General features: G+C 45.2%; 1 protein-coding gene across 1 annotated transcript in view; it reads left to right on the top strand.

Annotated features, from left to right (window-relative positions):
* LOC144783765 (uncharacterized) overlaps positions 1–19,781 on the top strand; it is a 122,637-nt gene that overhangs the window by 21,638 nt on the left and 81,218 nt on the right. The window lies entirely within an intron of this gene.

The raw sequence follows: 19,781 nt of genomic DNA, 5'->3' as shown, positions 1-19,781 counted from the left end.
AAACGCATAGACAATGGGATCCTTATGAAATGCATCACATTTCAACTGGAGTGGCCCTGGAGTCTTAGATTTTTGTGCGTGTGAAACTCAACGTATGCCACCTGCAATCAGGATACAGCCTTGTCATTATACAAACAGTATTGGGTGCACAATCTAAAAACTCCTGGAAAAGTAAATACCAATGTGGAGCTCAGTAAACTCTTTTCAGTACGTGGTTGAAGGGAGGAGATTTGGGCTGATCGTTTAGCTGATGACATTGGGACCTCTGGACCTGAGGTCTAGATCTGGGAATTTGTGAGATTTTGGAAAATCACTTAACTTCCCAGTGTCTAAATTTGTAAGAAATGTAATGAAATGCAGTTGTGAACGTGTTAGTGTGTACTTGAAATATGTTTAACCATCATTTGAAGTGTACATGCTATATAAATATATTAAAGCACATGTATTCAGGGGTTAGCTGTTTAGTATGTACGTTACATTCACTTCTCATGCTAGGCAGAGAACATCAATTTCTGGATACCTAACCATACTCCGGAACTGGCACCACTGCAGGTAGTGCCAGCTATTTGCTTCTTTGCCCATTGTGAAGGATCCTGAGCTGCAGTGAGATGGCTTGCCATAATCACTCTGAAATGGTCCAACTAAAACATGTTTAACAACCACGCTATGGGTTGAGAGAGGATCATGTCCACAGCAGAGGAGGATTTGTGCCAAGATGTGCCAGAATTCATGCAAAAGAACACTGCGCATCACGGTGTCATGAAAGAGAAAAAATAAGCAGGCCCATATGTACAATGCCTAATGCAGAATTAGCGGCGGCCCCCCCCAATTAGGGCGGAGGAAAATCACCCCCCTGCTGCCATTGCAGCAAAGGTCACATATAAAATGGCAATAAAATCAATTATTGTTTTATTTTTCACAGCTCCTAGCCTGAGCAGTGTTTGGGGTGGGCATTGCTGTTGACTGGCAGCAGGGGAGTGGTGCTCACTTCACCAGTTTATGCTGCACAAGTTACTTTGGCCGGCTGTGTTGCGATGGCCTGCCTGGCATACACAGTGTAAACCTCTCAATAGAGAGCAGGCACAGGAATGCTGTGCCTGCTGGAGCGTCGAGGCAGCCTGCTCCTGCCAATCCCCGGACTGCTCTCATATTGCTCATCTACAGCATGAGAGCAGCATCGGGATTTGCAGAAGGGGGTTGTCTGAGGCTCCATGAAATGCTGTCAGGCTGACACTAGAAGAAAGAAGAGAACATAAAGGAGAGGGAAACAAAGTAAGTACATTTTAAATTTATATTGATTTTAATTCTCTTTTTGGACCCCACTGGGTTTGTGTCTCGGTCCCCTCTATGCCCTCCAGCATTGACTGTCACTGCCCGCCACTGTGCAGAATACTTTGTTGTGTTAGCCTGTCATAGACAGGCCATACAATATACAATACAAAAACTACAACATTAAACATTTTATAACACACCTAAATAAGTTACAGGTTAAAATTATTTCTTGGAACTGTAAAAGCAATCTCCTCTGTCAAAAGACTGCTCATGATAAACAACCATTAATAAAGTGCTAGTGCTTAGTCATCGACCGGCTCGAAAGCTGATACTCCTAATAAAAGAATTAATGGCAGCTGGCTGGAGTGAGAAAAAGCCTAAAAGCCAGCATAAAAAAATCATCCAAAACAAGTTTAAATCACTAATATAATAAAAATGCTTCTCGAGAGGACCACATATCCTATCATAGATAAATATCAGCAACTATATTGCAGACTAAAGATTATAGAGTTAAAAAATGTATAGTTAAAATCTTCAGTAAAGGTCCTGGAATAACAAAGACTAGTGCAAAGTTCTAACTACTCTCCAATCCAAATATATATATGAGGAGACCTGGTTAAGAATATGTTCAGAATCTGTACGCATACATAAAGTTAAAGGGGTCCCTGCAGTGTCTTATCGCATGAGAAATAAAAAGCAGGTGGAAATAATCTCTTCTAGCTTTCAGGGTAAAAGTACAAACCAAAATAAAATGTATCACAGACTCTATTCCCCCAAAGTTGCATCCACAAATAGATGAGCTACTTTCACCCTTTTTCCAGGAGCTAGTGTACTGCTTCACCGACAGAGTGCCTAGTCTATAATTAACATGCAAGGATCTTTTAAGGGGTGGATAAAGCATGTCCAGAAATGGTTCAAAAGTGAGGATAGGCTTGAAACTCCGAAGATGGTCTATCTTCTTCCCTGACTGATTGATAGAAATATAATGGCAGAACCTTTCCTTTATGACCTTTCCACTATCCATAGTCATCCTCTCTGGTTCAAACTAGCAATTGGCACACCCTATGGCTCGCAAAGAAGTGACTAGATGATTTAATAAGGGTAGTTTCACTTGCTCAGCTTGCAGTCAGACTTCTTGCATAACATCCACATAAGGTCTCAACTCAGGTTTTTGTCCATATTCTAACAAAGTATTGGAAGGGATGTAGCGCTGCATACTGCTCAATAGATTTGGCACCCACCTTGAGCCTCAAAGTGCCCATCGGGGTCCCTGGGCCAAGGAGAAGTAAATGGCATAAAAAGCGATTCTCTGGTCTTACCAGCCCCTTCGCCTTTTTATTGCCCCACAACTCTTCTCCATAAAGCCCTGCTTCAAGGGTATGTGCATGATAAGCCTCAAGGGTGGGGCCAATCAATCTGTTTCCCTGGCTTTTAGCAAAGCTAACGACACTGCCTCATATTGACTCAGTGTCACCTCGCCTTTTAGTAGGTGGGCTGACCAAGTCAACTTGGAGTTAAACCTCACTCTGAGGTAATCATATTATTCAGTGCGATCCGAAGGCATTCCATAAATTGTGAAGGAGCTCCTCAATTTAGGACTGCCCTTCATAATTAAGTTTTTTGTGCAGTGTAAATCTGTAGCTTCTTTGTGTCGCCGTAGCTTTTGAATTCCTTCAGGAGATTATCCACAGCTAGTTCTGTGTGTAACAGGAGCACTGCATCGTAAGCAAAAAGCAAAATTGCCATTATATGGCCCCAGTGAACCAGAACATTAAGATTTAGGGCCATCAGATGGCTGGCGACATCATTGATGAAGATAATAAATAAAACTGGAGCCAGGATGCATCCCTGCCTCACCCCAACATTGATACTGAAACTTTCGGTAGTTTCCCCTCTTAAGCCATATCTAACTGAAGAAGTTTCATGCATAAATAATGTCGTCGGGCAGGCTTAGCCAAAAAATGCCTTGCTTGAGCAATGCTGAACAAAATTTGGCATCAAACCACAGGTCAAACGCAAGTGAACACTGTTTTCCATGAGTTTCTGCTCTATGTACACCTTTCAGTAGCAGGTGCAGCTCCTACGCTAAGGCGGAGGATCTTCCCCCAATTGCTCTGTGAAAAGTTGAAAAAAGAAAAATTGAATGACAATAATGCAATGTTATTATCATTTTATTTTTTCCGTCGTGGCTTAGCTTGTTAGGGTCGGGCAGAGCTGGCTGTCACAGGAATAGGGGAGGAGTGGTTGACACTCTCTTAAGTGTGCATGACAGTTTATATGAGCATATTGGGCCGGCCAGTCATGCACACTTTGCATGTTCTCCACCACCTGTATTGCACTGCCTGAGTAAAGAACATACACAGTCTCCCAGCCCCTCTCTTAGCACCAAATCACAGCACTCAGACCAATCACAACGCTGCTGTAACGCATTGTCGTGATTGACTAGGGGAGTCTGGGAGCCTGTGTGCTTCCTGGCTCCTGCTTCCTGCTTCCGGAGACGACCGAAGAGCTTCTAAGCCTGTCAGATCAGATGGATCTGCCTGTTGGATAAACACTTGCCTCCTTTTGGGCTGGTTGCTTGTATCAACCATGAGCAAAGATTCTGTTCTGCAGCACGGTTACAGACAGCAGCACACTCCAAAGAACAGGAGCTCAAGGATTTTTTTATTTTTTTTTGCATTGAAGCCAAGTAGAATTAAATAACCCTGGAATTGCACAGTGGCTTGAAGAGGGAGCACTTCCTTCTTTTTGTTCTCCTACGGAGTACATTGGGAATGTGAAGGGAGGATGATTTCCTGGAAACCTCTTTGCTGTCAGGAAATACTGAGTCGAGCCTTGTATTTTTCCCCACGTCGTCAGTTAGCAACAACCTAATAAAATGTGCACATACTGAAGATATCAGCATCTACGCCAAACACAGCATAGGGCATGGACAAACCCATGACTGGGAATATTAATCAGGGACAAGCAGCTGCAACTGTGCGCATGGATGTGAATAAACCAATGTTTGCACGGGGTGCAATGCTCTTTTTATACTGCCCTTGGGGAACACTATTTTAACAGTTAACAAGGCTATGTATTCTTTAGCAAATACGTTATCTCCCTTTACCTATTAAGACTTTTGGAGTGCTTTGAAGCACCCTTCATTCTAGCACTAAGTGTTCTATAAACCAACATGGACAACCCTTTGGGGGCCTTGCTCCCCTTAGCTGAACAGTTCCGTTCAGAATGTGAATGAACAAATTAAAAACAAAATCTCCTCTCATAAAACTCTTGAAATAAATAAATATATATATACATGGCACACCACAATAATGTTGCTTTGTATACATTGATAGTGGCCATTGATGTCGTTCCTATAGTTCCTATAATCTTTGCATATAGTAAAGATTAATGTTGATGAATGTGACTCACAGCAGTGATTTTTTTAACATATATAAGTTCATCAGTTTAGTGCTGTTGGAAGCGGGATCCCCGGCTGGCCAGGGCTTGCGCCAAAGTCAGTCAGAGACCCCGACCTCCAAGGTCAGGGCAAGGGAGTTACACGCCAAGATAACCCCTGCTCACCCTCTAGGTAACGTGGCGCTAGCAGCAAGGCTAAACTTGGAGGCGATGTGAGTTAAGTATTTGCGCACGCACCCCAGCAACAACACCCCGGACCCACCACAAAGGAAACTCCACACAAGGTTATATAAAAATAGCCTTTGTATTATAATAAACATACATTAGATAAAACACACACTGTTACACTGTGCCAACAGGCACGGGCAGAATTTACAAGGGATTATGTACAGGACAGGGCCACCTGGACCACTGTCAAGGGTATGCACTTTTAGAACTTAGCACTTGTAGAAATAATAACTCTGTAGAAATAATACTCAGCACATAAATCATATGATGACTTTAGCATCAAAATAGCACATGTAGCACACAACCAGGACTTCCTGGTAACGGGTAAACACCTCCTACGTAACCCTAACCACTCTAGGAAAATCACGCAGGGAACTAGGACCTTAGTATCAGGACCTATGGAAGGAAAAGCAATCACCTAAGCATCAACACATAGCAAAGGGAAAGAAGAGCAAGACACATGATGCATCAATACATTCAGAGGTGTAGCAATAACCATTGTGCAGAAATCACATTTAGCATGTAAATCATAAATGCACCAGAATCACCTGGCACAACACTAGAACGGTCCTTAGTCCACAATGTCAGGCAGGCTGCGCAAGCAGCTAAGAACACAAGCCTAAACGTGGCAGTTGCCCACAAAGTGCTGGGCAACTGGTGCAGATAATGTTAGGACAACGTTGGAGCCTCGTGGGCTCAAGAACCACAACTGTGGCACTGCTGAGCCTCTCTGGGCTCGTGGACAAATGTGGGCGATGAGCCTCTCTGGGCTCGAGAACAAGACTGGCCCTCCTGAGCCTCTCTCAGGCTCTCAAACAAGAATGCCGCCTTACTCGGCAGTGGGGTCCCTCCCGGGGGACCCAGGAACACTTAGGGCGCCTTGAGCCTCTCGGGCTCGCAAAACCACTGTGGCGCCGTGAGCCCCTCTCAGGGCTCGAAGAACAACTGGAACTCGAGCCTCGCTGGGCTCGTCAAACAAAGGAAGGCAGCCTCACTGGGCGGTGGAGCCTCTCGGGGCTCAAAGAACAATGGGGCCGAGGCTGAGCCTCGCAGGCTCGTGAATCCACCCCTCGAGTCTCTCGGGACTCGTAGTACACAATTGCGGGCAAGTTGGAGTCCCTCACGGGGGCTTGGAATCAAGGGAGGCCCAGCGCAATGTTGGAGCGGCCCTCTGATCAGGCGGGCCGCTCGACAGCCAGGCAGCACCCCCCTCGGAAATCCCACACTCACCGGCTTCTCGGCTGGGAACTTTCTCGGTCCCGACGCTGCTCCTGGGCCGGGAGGTTCACCAGGCGGCGGGCAGGGCTCTCTCCCTCGGGAGAGCCTCGCGGAGGAGCAAGGGCGCTTCCTCTCTCTCTCTGGTGGTTGGCTGTTTTCTGGGTGCACGCAGGGAAGCCCTCGAGGCTTGGCCAATCCCTGTGCGGCCCCGGGATGACGCGACTGGAGTCCCTGAGGTCGGGGACCAATCACAGCACGGTAATTTCTTCCTTGGGCCGCCTATGGCAGCGCGGCCCTTGGGACAGGCCTCTGACTCCGGGACGCGCTGGGGAATGGCGGCACGGTGGTTTACACGGCGTGGGCAGCCGCTAAATAATTAGATAAAACAGGGTGGGCACCTGTTCTTGGGAACAGCAAATTCGTCAAATACCGGGTGGGCACCGGCTTGGCAACCACAAGCAGGGTGGGCACCTGCACAGCAAGCAAAAGCGCTCCCAAGCGCTAGAAGGAAAATGAAGCGCTCCCCAGCGCTACAAGCGAAATAGCGCGCTCTTAAGCGCCAGCAGCAGAACAAGGCGCTCCCAGGCGCTAGGGGTAAAGTACAGCGCTCCCAAGCGCTGGGGACAAGGACAGGGCTCCAGCAGGGTCTGGAGGCAGGCAGGGGGGCAAGGCTCGGCCCAGAGCCAGCTCACTGGGTCTCCAGGCAGGGAGACAGTCCAAGTGGCGGTCCTCCTGGCCCCAGCAACAGCAGCAGCCCCCTCTGGCAGGATCCTGGAACAGAACAGAACAGAACAAATTGTAAGGGGACACAGCCCCTTCTTATACTAAGAAGACCTTTGTCTCAGGGTGCAGGGTGGGGGGAAACCAGTCGCAGCTGGTTTTGGAGCACCCTTGATGGCCCAACCACCCCTTTCATTCACTGGGGAGGCTAGGGTCGTTAGACACACCACAGGGGGGCGGAGCCAGCATTGTGTGGGAAAAGCCCAGACCCATCAGGAACCAGGTGCAGCCCTCCCACACATCACTCAGGCTGATCTCTCCACTCACTCCTGGGCAGACCCATCCAGACTTCCTGGAGCCAGGCTTGCCAGCCAGCTCCAGCCAATCACGCTCCAGCACCCTCTCTGCACACACACATCCATGTCTAGAAATGGCACTTCCCTACTAGACACATACAAGCCGCACATACCATTGTGCAGCATTCACTCTCACGAGTTCACACATACCAAACTCGAGCCTGCACTCCCCACACATCAGGAACTAACATGGACACACACATTCCCCATGCATTCCTATGGGAGGGCAGGCCAGCCATACTACACGCACGCACTTTTACTCTGGGACACAGGGAAAAGTGCGCAGAGACCCAAAAATCACTAACACAGGTCACATACTAAAAGCAAAACGTTTAGGGGTGAACCCGCCTTAAGGGCCAAGTCCAACAAGTGCACTTCATGATACTATTATATTATTTACATGAAAATTGTTTCCATTGGTCTGGCTCATATTTTGGCTCTTAGGGAAGACAGACAACTGGCTTAGTTATCCCTATGAATTTACTGGCTTGCCTGCCTCTAAGAGGTAGGCAGACGGTCAGGAAGTATGTGCATATGACCCCCACTGGGGAACACATTCTTCAGTGGCACATTCCAGCAGTAATTATTAAATAAATAAAGTGATACAAAGTTTTTCCTCTGAACTTTCCACCAACTTTGCCGATTGTTAGGGTTGCTGAATACCAAGCTGGCTAGTTTTGATTCCACTGCATGCCTCTTTTATCCCACCACCCTACAATCCCTAGGTCCAATTCCTAATGGGCAAATTGGTCTGTAAATGCACTTTTACCACTAAACCTGGCTTCATTTATGCCTGTCAAGAATTTACAAAAGGATTCCAGACAGGAATAAATGGTTGTACACATGTGTAATTCTCACCCACAAGTACAAAAAGTACACAGTAGTGAACCCCACATATAGAGTTGGAAGTTGAAGGAACAATGCATGGATCGCATTGTAGCTTCGCCAACACCCACAAATGTGTGAGACTGTGGACATTCACAAATTCGTTTTCAACTCTGGCCCTCCCTGGAAATGACTGGAGTTTTACTCCAGCTAAAGGGTGGTGTAAGTCCACTTACTGGGTAGAAATTGAAATTGGTCACCTCCAATCCTGTGGACGATGTACGAGAACAAGACTTCACATTGTCCCAGTGGATAATATATGCTACGTACAATTATACATTTGAGAAATGGGATTCCAGGGACCGTGTCACGACATTCCCAGGAGAAGGTCTGGCAACATGTTACTTGAGAAGCTTTCCAGGTGTACTGTTGGGAATGTTTGTGAATTCACAAACATTTTAAATCTTCACCCTTTTGACCGCAGTGGTAGATGGCTACATCATACCATAAACCTTGGTTAGAACCGGGAAAAATAATAGATCCTTTCAAGTACAATGTATAGTCCATAGATATTAAACAAACCACCAAGCACACATCCTTCTATGTGCAGGTAAGTTATGAAGGGCTGAGCTGTATATTGTGGTATTGGGTTTCGTCAGGTCTACATACTCTGCAAAAACTCTCGAACACCATAGAATAGAAGTTGGCACGGAAACTGGAAAATGCAAAAGACAAGTGTATTAAGACCCCATGGGGTGGTGGTACATTCCTACAGCACCCTTCGGCAATGCAAGAAGTATCACACCGAACATCGGTGCGTGACCTCTTTTATACAAGTTTAACAGTAACAAAAAGGTAGGCGGTATACTCTTTTCACAGTTTAGGTACATATAAGGGCATTTTTGGAACACAGCCAACATGTGGGAGGAGTTTTAGTACCACTGGTCAGTTGTAGAGAACATTCCTAAGAGGTGACCACTCATTAATCTGAATGTATAAGTACGCATGCGTGAGCTTGACCAGTGCTAAAAATAGCCTGTTGCCGGGCAAGGTAAATGGTCATTGGTACAGAGGAAGGACAAAAGGGCATGCTGACCACGAGGCCGCATGTTCATACAAAATGGAAGCCAGGAAATACAAAATGGCCCCCGCACGTTTGGTCAAGTTAACGGTGAAAGTTCGTGTAGCTGAGCTAAATGCTAATTCAGTTGCTGCCAAATTACGACAGACGGCCCTTTTAGCATTTAGCTGAAGCTACCTCATAATGGAAGTAATCAGGATACTCGTCATCAATATTAATCATCATTATCTTCATCATTTCTGCGTTAATCATTTGCTCGTTTTTGGCAATAGCTCGTTTGGATGGAATACAGGCTGTAATACATACAGAGCATAAGGTAGGGCCACATTGAATACACAAACAAAGGAAAAAGATTACTCCAATAATCATACACAGGATAGTCAGCAATTTCCAACCCCAGGTACTAAGTAAAGTCCAGAACCAATTAGAGAATGTCCATGTACCATTTTCGGGGTGGATTTCAGCAGCAATTTTGTGCAATTTGGAAATGGCATCATACACAGAAGGCGAATTATCTGGGACGTAAACACAACAACTACTTCCGATAATGCGGATCAGCCAGTACTACATCAAGAACCATTCTGTTTTGGAGTGTTACAATTCTGGTAATTTGGAGTTCCTCAGTTAAGTTCCCTAAAGCAGAGGCAGTTTCATTAGCAACAGCTTCCACAACACGTGTTAGCCGTCTTATTTTCCTGCTGTTTAAGGCAGCATCAACAAAGGAAAACAGACCTAAATTAAAATCTACATATTGTTGTAAGGAGGTGTCGGTTTGATCTACATTTTCAATCTCTAATGTTCTCAACCCTATTGAATATAAAATCATGATATAATACAAAATCATTATGGTACATAGGCGGGGCAATAAATACAGGGGGTAGTACAAAAGATATATAGCAAGTTCCTAACCACCCAATGGGAAGACGATGATATCCTTTATTTCCACAAATAAAGTAAGTATTTCGCGAGGCTACAAAAGCAATACCACTTGGTGTGTCAAATGTGAGAGTAGTATTACATTCACTTTTCCCTACCGGGATTGTTCCTTTATTCCTTACACATAGATCAGCCTTAGTATCAATAACCGTAATCACATGTAAACTGGACATATTTATAAGTCTTTGATTAGTAAAAATACGAGGTGTAGATACATTGTCCGGTCGATATTCTTCCCACTCAAATTTAGTTCCTTCTGCTTGTGGGTAACCATCTCTATCATTATAGCATATTTTATTTAGTCGAAAAAGTAGTCCACCTTTTGTTGGCCATCTCAAGGTAAAAAGAAGAGTGTACCAAGCATTACAAGAACCGTTATGTGAGAAAGGAAGAGGAATAAGTGGAGTTCCTCCTTTCTTTTGATGTCCAGTCAACATTCCACATACCACATACCCAACAGTTCGAAGTGTTCGTCATATTATGAGTATGATGCAGAATTTGAATGAAGCTGTTATTTAAGTAAGTCTGTCTATGCCTCTCTTCATGATAAGGCAGAGTAAAATGGAAATTTTCAGATGGGATTGGAGTGGTAGGCAGTAAATATTCTCGTGCAGGAAGCAATCGTTCTACAGTCCAAGCTATTACTGCTATTACCACTATAGTCGTAACAAAACGTACTGCACCCTGTATTCTTCTGTTTCTCATCGTAGTAGGTGCCATAGTGCAAAGAACAAAGTTTCAAAAAATAAACTAAAAAATAAAAATTGAGTGCTGAGATCCGAGGTAGCCGCTGGTTTCTTCTCCGAGATTCAAGACGGGTGTCGCTACACTAGACAGAACTGATCCCCCCCCCCCCCCTTGATATTCTCGGCTTCCGTTTTCGCAAACCTCAGAACGGTAACTCAACCAGTCTCGCACAAAATAACTGCTTTTCTTGGCCGTAAGTTGTATCTCGCTCCACCAGAAACAGTGTGGTCCGGGAAGGCTCCCTCCGACTCGTGAGACGTAACAGCTGGGCTCTTCTCTGCATCCAAGATGTCTCGATAATCAGACAGCACCGCAGGATTCACCAGATCCGGAGAGACACGACGGCAGTGAGTGGAATGTATCCACCGCTTCTTATTCGTGACTCGCACAGCCGTCCGAGTTGCCAGCAATACCTGTTCAGGGCCACGCCACCTCGGCTCCAAACTGCTGGCTCTCTCGAACACGCGGACCATAACGTGATCCCCAGGACGGAGATCGTGAGCCTCTCCAATGGAATTGTCGGGGAGCGCTTCTCGAACCTGTTGATGAATAAAAAGTAAATCATTTGTTAATCGTGCCAAATAATCGTTCATCATTATACAAGGCACATCATGTATCAAACGAGGCTTTGGAACTCCCCAGATATTCATAGGCCTTCCAAACACTACTTCATAGGGTGTGAGGCCAGATCGGGAATGTGGCACTGATCTAATAGACAGTAATGCCAAAGGCAAAGCGTCCGGCCATTTCAAAGACGTGGATGCCACGATCTTTGCTAGCTTCAGCTTCAGGGTCGCGTTATACCTTTCTACTAGACCTGCTGACTGCGGGTGGAATACAGCGTGGAATTTTTGTTTAATTCCCAATCCTTTCAGGACATGCTCCACAATTTTCCCAACAAAATGAGGACCATTGTCATTCCATAAAAATTTACAAACACCATAACGTGGGAAGTACTCTTTGAGTAACACCTTAGCTGTTGTCAATGCTGTATTATCCTTCGTGGGGTCGGCCTCAATCCATTTACTGAAAGCACACACCACCACTAGGACATATTTGAGGGTATTACAGCGCTCAAGCTGGATGTAATTCATTTGCAGTACTTCGAATGGTGCAGTAGGTGGAACGAACCCTCCTTTAGGAGTATAAGTCCCTTTTGCAGGATTGTACTGTAGGCATATCAGACAGGTCTGCACTACTCTTTTGGCCGTGCTGGCAATCTCGGGATGCTCCCAAACTCGTGTAAACAATTTAGTAATTGCAAGAGCTTCAACATGTGCCAGCCCATGTGTCATTTGAACCATTGCTTGCAAGTAAGCGGCAGGCAATTTCCATCTCTCCATATCTTTGCTACGCCAACAACCCTCATCATCCAACACTCCCTCTGTTGCCCAGGTTGCAAGTTCTGCTTCAGATGCTGATTTTTGTATGTCTAATATTTCCTCTCTAGCATCATGCCATCGCTCAGCTTGTGATCTCACCACATACATAGGAGAGACATTTTGTAACATGGCAGTCTCTCTCGCTATGCGATCTGCAAAAGCGTTTCCTTGTCCTATTTTGTCTGTCACCTTCTTATGTGCACTACATTTTATTATCGCTACTTTCTTTGGACGTAATAGTGCATTCAGGAGGTCACGTACTAATTCTCCATGCATAATATGCACTCCATGTGAGGTCAAGAACCCTCGTTCCTTCCAGAGTAGGCCAAAATCGTGCACTACTCCAAAAGCGTAACGGCTATCAGTGTAGATATTCACACATAATCCAGCACTTAACTCACATGCTTTCGTTAGGGCTATCAATTCAGCTGGTTGGGATGATTTTTGCGGTATTCGTGCTGTTTCTACCACTGTCTTAAGTGTCGTGATCGCATAGGCTGCGGAAGTCGTACCATCTGGCAACTTTCAACACGATCCATCAACCCACAGTTCCCAATCTCCATCTGGAAGTGGCGTATCCTGTAAATCGATACGACCCTTTGTTTGTTCTTCAGTCAGGAAACACAATCATGATGTTCTTCCTTCTGGGTCTCAGCAACAGGATATGGCAATAAATTAGCAGGGTTCAAAGTGGCGCACCTCTTTAGTGTAATATGTGGCGCCAACAGTGTTAGCTCATATCCTGTTAAACGGGCGCTAGTTAGATGCTGTGTTTTCGTTTGGTTCAATAAAGCATCTACCGCATGGGGAACTAACACCAACAATTTGTGTGACAAAACTATTCCCTCACTCTGTCGTATGGCTACTGCTGTTGCTGCAACTGCTCGAAAACATCCAGGCAGTCCTCGAGCCACAGGATCGAGTACTGCTGAAAAGTACGTGCAAGGTCTCTGTTTATCTCCGTGTGTCTGCACTAAGACTGACAATACACACCCATCCTTCTCATGTACATATAGTGTAAAGATCTTTGTATAATCTGGTGTACCTAACACTGGTGCAGAACAAAGGGCTTGCCTCAATTGTTCAAAAGCATTCTGACATTCATCTGTCCATTCAAGGGGAATTGATGTAGTTTTGGACAACAACGCTAACAAGGGTTTTATAATGTGCGAAAATCCTAGTATCCATTGCCTACAAAGGACGTGAAACCTATGAAGGCACGAACATCTTTCTGAGTGCAAGGGACTGGCGTATCTAAAATTGCTTGAATTCAGTCCGATGTCAATGCACGCCCCTCCTTAGACAAAAGATGACCGAGGTAGGTCACCTTTGGTCTACAATATTGCAACTTTTTCCTTGGGACCTTGTGATTATTTTTGGCAAGAAAAGAAAGTAGGGAGAGAGTACTCTCCTCACATTGTTCCTGCGTGTCTGCTGCAAGTAAAATGTCATCAACATATTGAATAAGAGCTACCCCAGACTGTAAGTCGAAAGAATCAAGCTGTCTTTTTAAAGCCTGGCTGTAAATGCTAGGGCTTTCTGTGTAGCCTTGAGGAACTCGACAAAATCTATATGATTTGGTATTTAATGTGAAGCCGAACAAATATCGACTGTCAGGATGAATGGGAATTGAAAAGAAAGCATTCTTCAAGTCAATAACAGTGAACGTAGTGGATGTAGGTGGAATCAAAGTAAGTAAGGTGGTAATGTCAGATACCACCGGATACTGGGGTACGACTATCTTATTAATTACTCTCAAATCAATAATGAAACGGTAGATCTTAGTATCTGTGTCTTTCTTCAGGATCGGAAGAATCGGACTGTTACAAACATTATAGGGGACTTCCTCCACCACCCCTGCCATAATCAAGTCATTTACAATATGTGTCAAGGCCACTTCGCCTTCTCTGGAGATCTTGTACTGTGGTACACGAGGCAAAGACACTCCCTCCTTTACAGTAATACGCACAGGAGGAATAATCATTTGACCCACATCGGTATCAGAAGTGGCCCATAAAGTGCTTGGAAGAGAAGCTAACGCATCGGCCTCCTGCATGAGGCACGATCTCTCAACCTCTGGGTAGTTCTCATTCAAAATAACCCGCACCCCTTCAGGGGCGCAGCGTATGGTTGCTCGAAAATGTTTTAGCATATCGAGTCCCACAATATTATCTGGTGTGTTCGGAGATAACAAAAACGGGCATGGGGCAGTGAATTTGTCAACGTGAAATATAAGGGGTTGAGACAATGGGCTCAGAGAAGGTGTTCCATCTAACCCTATTGAAGAATTTGTTTCGCCAGACAGGGGAGCCCTTGGAACCAAGTGTTTGGACAGAGCGCTACGAGTAGCTCCTGTATCGACCAGAAACTGATCAGTAGAACCCAAAACATGTGCTGATATATATGGACCCCTTTGATCGACTGGTACTTCAACCGATTCCACACCCCATCCTACGCAATCCTATGCATAATTATTATCCTGAGACTCAGTAAACTCTCCTTCAGCTATCTGATACTGAGTCCGTCGATCAAAAGTATTATGATCAGCCTGACCACGACCCCTTGCTTCAAACCTACCACGATCATTCGCTCCACCTCTCGGTCCTGAATAACTATTCCGTGACCTTCCACTCCCTCGTCCACGCTGATTACGCTGTTCTCGAAGCACCGGACAATCCGAAGCCCAATGTCCAAACTGTTTACAGTATGCACACTGATCCTCAGAAATATCATTACGAGTAGAAGACGTACTTTACGATCCTCGTCTACCCCTATCGTTCCCTCTCGACTCCGTCGCATAAACCTGAGCCAACATCACCTTCGTCTTTAAATCCTTCGCTTTCTTATCACTACTTTCTTTAGCCTCCAATTCCTGTTGTTCATAATACTGAGCCATAGTTAATAAAGAAGCGGGGGTTGCCGTGGTCCATGAACTTTCACTAGTTTTTAAACGTTTTGCAATCTCCGGTAGGAGATTGGCCACGTACTTATCAACGAACAAATGCTTGCCCGTATCTTCTGTTAATGATTGCCCACTGTAATCATGGAATGCTTCCTCGAAACGTGAAAAGAAATCAGAGACCGATTCATCCGGCTTCTGTTTGCAAGAAGCCAACATCGTCCAATCAATTTTTTTAGGAGGAACAAGCGTTTTTAATTTATTCAAAATAGCCTCCGGGAGATCTAAAATCAATTGGCATGGCTTACATGCAGGTTCTCTATCTAAATCAGCCCGGGCTAATTCCTTCCAATCTGCACCTAGAATCGCTCGATCATCAAACTTACGAATCGCCCTCCACATATCAGGAGGCAATATCAACCCAAAAAAGAGATCAATATCAACTAATGTCATAACACATGAAGAAATAGCACCTTCCACGCCTTCATAAAAAGCTGCTGGATTTTTACGGGGGTCAGGCAAAGCATTCTTGAGCGCCATAACGTCTGTTCTATTCCATGGCGTATAAACCCAATTATATACAAAATAACCCTTCGCATCTTTAGACCTCTTATGCTCATCTGTGCCTTGCCCTTTAGGAGGGACATACAAAGGCGCAGCTTCTCGCATAGGCATAACATTAACTGCAGCGCTCTTATCTGTTCCAAAGATAGGACACTCGTTGGATACTTCCGTTGATCCAGACGTAGACGAACCCGATGCCTTTTTCTCCGCTCGTAGCCATGTCGCCTCATCCCGTAGCTTAACCAAACGCTGGAAAAACTCATCCGCATCGGCAAGAAGAAAAATACCTTTACGAAAATTCTCACGACCAACTGATATATCTTTAGGTTCCAACTCAGGTGAATACCGTCTAAACCGTTCGACAACTACATCTCTAAAATGATCTAGAAAATACAATCGTTCTCGGTCGGGCCACTTACACATAAGGCCATCAATCTCTGAAACAGTTATAGAATTTACATTAAGTTTACGAGAAAACGCGCGCAATTCCGTAGCTCGATCAGCAGTTAACCTGGTACGCTGATCTCCCTGATCGTCCTCGCCCGAGTCTTCATCCTGGGCCGTAGGCGGAACATACGGAGGCGGGCAACGATCTAGTAATGAAAAATCATCTGACTCATTAGTAAGGACAGGATAAAGAGGACGTCGAATAGGAAAATGACCATTAACTTGCAAATTACGTTCTCGAATCTCCCTCTCTTTCTGTTCCTGCAATTCTTTTTCCTGCAACTGTAAAGCTTTATCACGAGCAGCCTTTCGCTGCTCTTTGTCCGCCAAGGCTTGTTCACGCTTCATTCGTTCACGCACCGCTTTCTCCCACATACGCACACAATCAAACATATCCTGTCTAGACCTGCGCTGAAACAAACACTGCTCCACATACTGAACCTTTCGTAGATCAAACGACCCATGTAGTGGCCATTGCAATTCACGATCAGTTTTTGTATATTTATGCCATAATGTACTATACATAATGGGGGGAAGGCCAAATTTTATATACATTTCACGATTAGGGGTCCCCTCTGGGGGAGCCGGCTGAGATTCATTTAATCGATAACTGGTACCATTTCCAAAACAGCACATTCCTCGAAGTGTGCTTAGAACAGGCATGTCAAAATATCACGAAAATGCGATATTACATAAAATGGCACTTAAATATGTTTTTACACACGGTGTGCCGTTCAAACAAATACAAAGTCAGAGAAATATCTCTACGTGCCTGTCTATGTGAGGTGCACTCCACATATAACTCAAATCATAGGTCCAAACGTTAGCTAACTCGAACAAATCCAAAAAGCCACAGTAAGTGTCAGTAGACTACCTTACCAATCACAAGCTTACCAAATATTTTCAAACGTCCAGGTTCCAACTGCCAAGTTCCATAATCGAATCAGCCAAACGGGCACTGCACGACAACCCAACCGATCAGGATCTCAGTCGAGGACCGGCGCCACCTGGAAGGTCGAGTCAGAAGGAAAGGAAGAAACACCGTGGATGCCAAGACTCGGGTCACTCAGTGGCAGCGTACGCGTCCATGGCGAGTTTCCAAGCCTTCGTCGCGACCTCTCCTTCGGGCATCCGAGTCGCCGATGAGTCCCTTCGTGGTCGCCAATTTGTGGTATTGGGTTTCGTCAGGTCTACATACTCTGCAAAAACTCTCGAACACCATAAAATAGAAGTTGGCACGGAAACTGGAAAATGCAAAAGACAAGTTTATTAAGACCCCATGGGGTGGTGGTACATTCCTACAGCACCCTTCGGCAATGCAAGAAGTATCACACCGAACATCGACGCGTGACCTCTTTTATACAAGTTTAACAGTAATAAAAAGGTAGGCGGTATACTCTTTTCACAGTTTAGGTACATATAAGGGCATTTTTGGAACACAGCCAACATGTGGGAGGAGTTTTAGTACCACTGGTCAGTTGTAGAGAACATTCCTAAGAGGTGACCACTCATTAATCTGAATGTATAAGTACGCATGCGTGAGCTTGACCAGTGCTAAAAATAGCCTGTTGCCGGGCAAGGTAAATGGTCATTGGTACAGAGGAAGGACAAAAGGGCATGCTGACCACGAGGCCGCATGTTCATACAAAATGGAAGCCAGGAAATACAAAATGGCCCCCGCACGTTTGGTCAAGTTAACGGTGAAAGTTCGTGTAGCTGAGCTAAATGCTAATTCAGTTGCTGCCAAATTACGACAATATAACCTCAGTATTATACAGTAATGTCAATTTATATATAATCCTCCTAGACCTCATTATCACTTGTACCATATGACTCAGCAGTGGGGTAGCTGACCATAGTTCGAAGAGGTGCAAAATAACTCCCTTATACTGCCTAACCCACTTACATTCACATAGAACAGAACCCCTATGGGCCATGTCTATGATCCAGTGCTCTAGCAGTCCAAAGCAATAAACCCCCCCATCACCAGAGAACAGACATGGAACAACTTAGGAGATCTGCCACATAGGCTGACCAATGGAGAGATACAATATATTCCACCACTGTAGGTCCCAGCTCGCTGTGACAGCTTCTTGACATCTTACAATGACAATCACATACTGGACAGTAGTAAAAACGTCCATCCCATCAGAACTCCCAACCATCTCTCCCTTCAATCTATACCTCTCTGCACCCTATATTTAAACTAAAATTTCACCATGGACTACCCAGTGCAGTAACCAGCTTAGTGGAAGTGCCCATTAAAAATAAGGTGCCTGCTGAGCTGTTCCACAGTTGCCAGCTTGCTGAAAACCATAAACTGTGCGCCTATCTCTCACATTTCTTTATGGATCACACTGCTAAGCATAGCCTCTCACAAGACAACAACTGCACCTCAAAGGTCAACACGCACAACATGGAAACAATACCCACATAGCTACTAAATAAAGGCAATGCTCTTTCAGCCGTACACCCTACATATCATAACATGCTACCCATTTAGACAAGCGCCTCACCACCCAACACAGGGGTAGTAAGCGCTATATAAATTTTACAACACAATACAATGCAGTACTAGGGTGCACACTTGCTCTTTTCTTGTGAATTCAGTCCCTTGTCTCTTTATCTGACTTCCGTGGGATCTTTTTCATCCCGGGTTTCTCCGTTTGTCACTCTTTTTCTATCTTTTTCATCCTCCTTCTGTCTCCTTTTTCTGCCTTACACTTGCTCTGGGACAAAGTTTGATGATGAAAAATAGTCCTGGTCTGCAAAAACGAATGCCGGTGCCCCCTCCGTTCAACCAGAAGCTCAAATTGAGCAATGCAATTGAAGCAGTGTGCTGTGGGCTTTGCATTGTTCACCATGCAAATTTAAGTACAAGCTGCACTCAAGTGGATGGACCTTTATCCCGAATTGTGGCTAAACATCAAAAAATCAATAATACATTTAAAGCTGTGAAGCACATTTGGCCCTATAAAAATGACAGAGAGTAGTAGAACTGCACAATATGAAGGTTTATTAGCAAAATAACAAAGTCAATCATTCAAATTAGTCATAAATCAACAATTACCTTATCAAAGCATTGTGCGGAGGGGCCCGGCATACTGGCGGGCGCATCCTTGGCCTTTATCATTGCGGGCGGTGCTGCTAGCTGCAGCACAGTCCGCAATGATAAAGTTGCATGCACCACATTTCCCTGCACCACGTGGCAGGCACCACGCGCTGCCTGCCACTTGGTGAATGGAAATGCAGCAGGGGGTACCATGGGTACCCCCCAGTGCAGCGACAACCCCCCCCCCCACACACAAGCGGAGCCCGCTCCGTGCCCTCAAAGCCAATCCCGCCAGCCTTTCCATAGCGGTATCGCCTATGAAGTTGTGGTGGCGATAGCAGCTGAGCCTTATGTACAAGGCAGCATTAAGCCACGTAACGTGGCTTAAAGCTGCCTTGTATGATGCAAAATACAAAAATTGTGTCACCGTGTCACCACACTCCTTGGAATAGCGCAGGCCTGGAGCAGGGATACTTCCCTGCGGTCCTGGCACCCTTTTGCCTAGAATACACATTACATAACACATCTGTGAAAATCATCTTGGCAGGCTTTGAGAAGCGGAAGAGTCCTTTGCATTTATTGTTTAAAGGAACAGGGCCCTCCCTGTTTGTTGACACAGCCATTTCTGCCACTTTTAAACTTGTGTGACTGT

Source organism: Lissotriton helveticus, chromosome 10 (genome assembly GCF_964261635.1).
Source record: "Lissotriton helveticus chromosome 10, aLisHel1.1, whole genome shotgun sequence".
NCBI classification, from domain to species: Eukaryota; Metazoa; Chordata; class Amphibia; order Caudata; family Salamandridae; genus Lissotriton; species Lissotriton helveticus.
The sequence above is the reverse complement of the archived record's forward strand: the minus strand, read 5'-3'. Positions and strand labels throughout refer to the sequence as shown.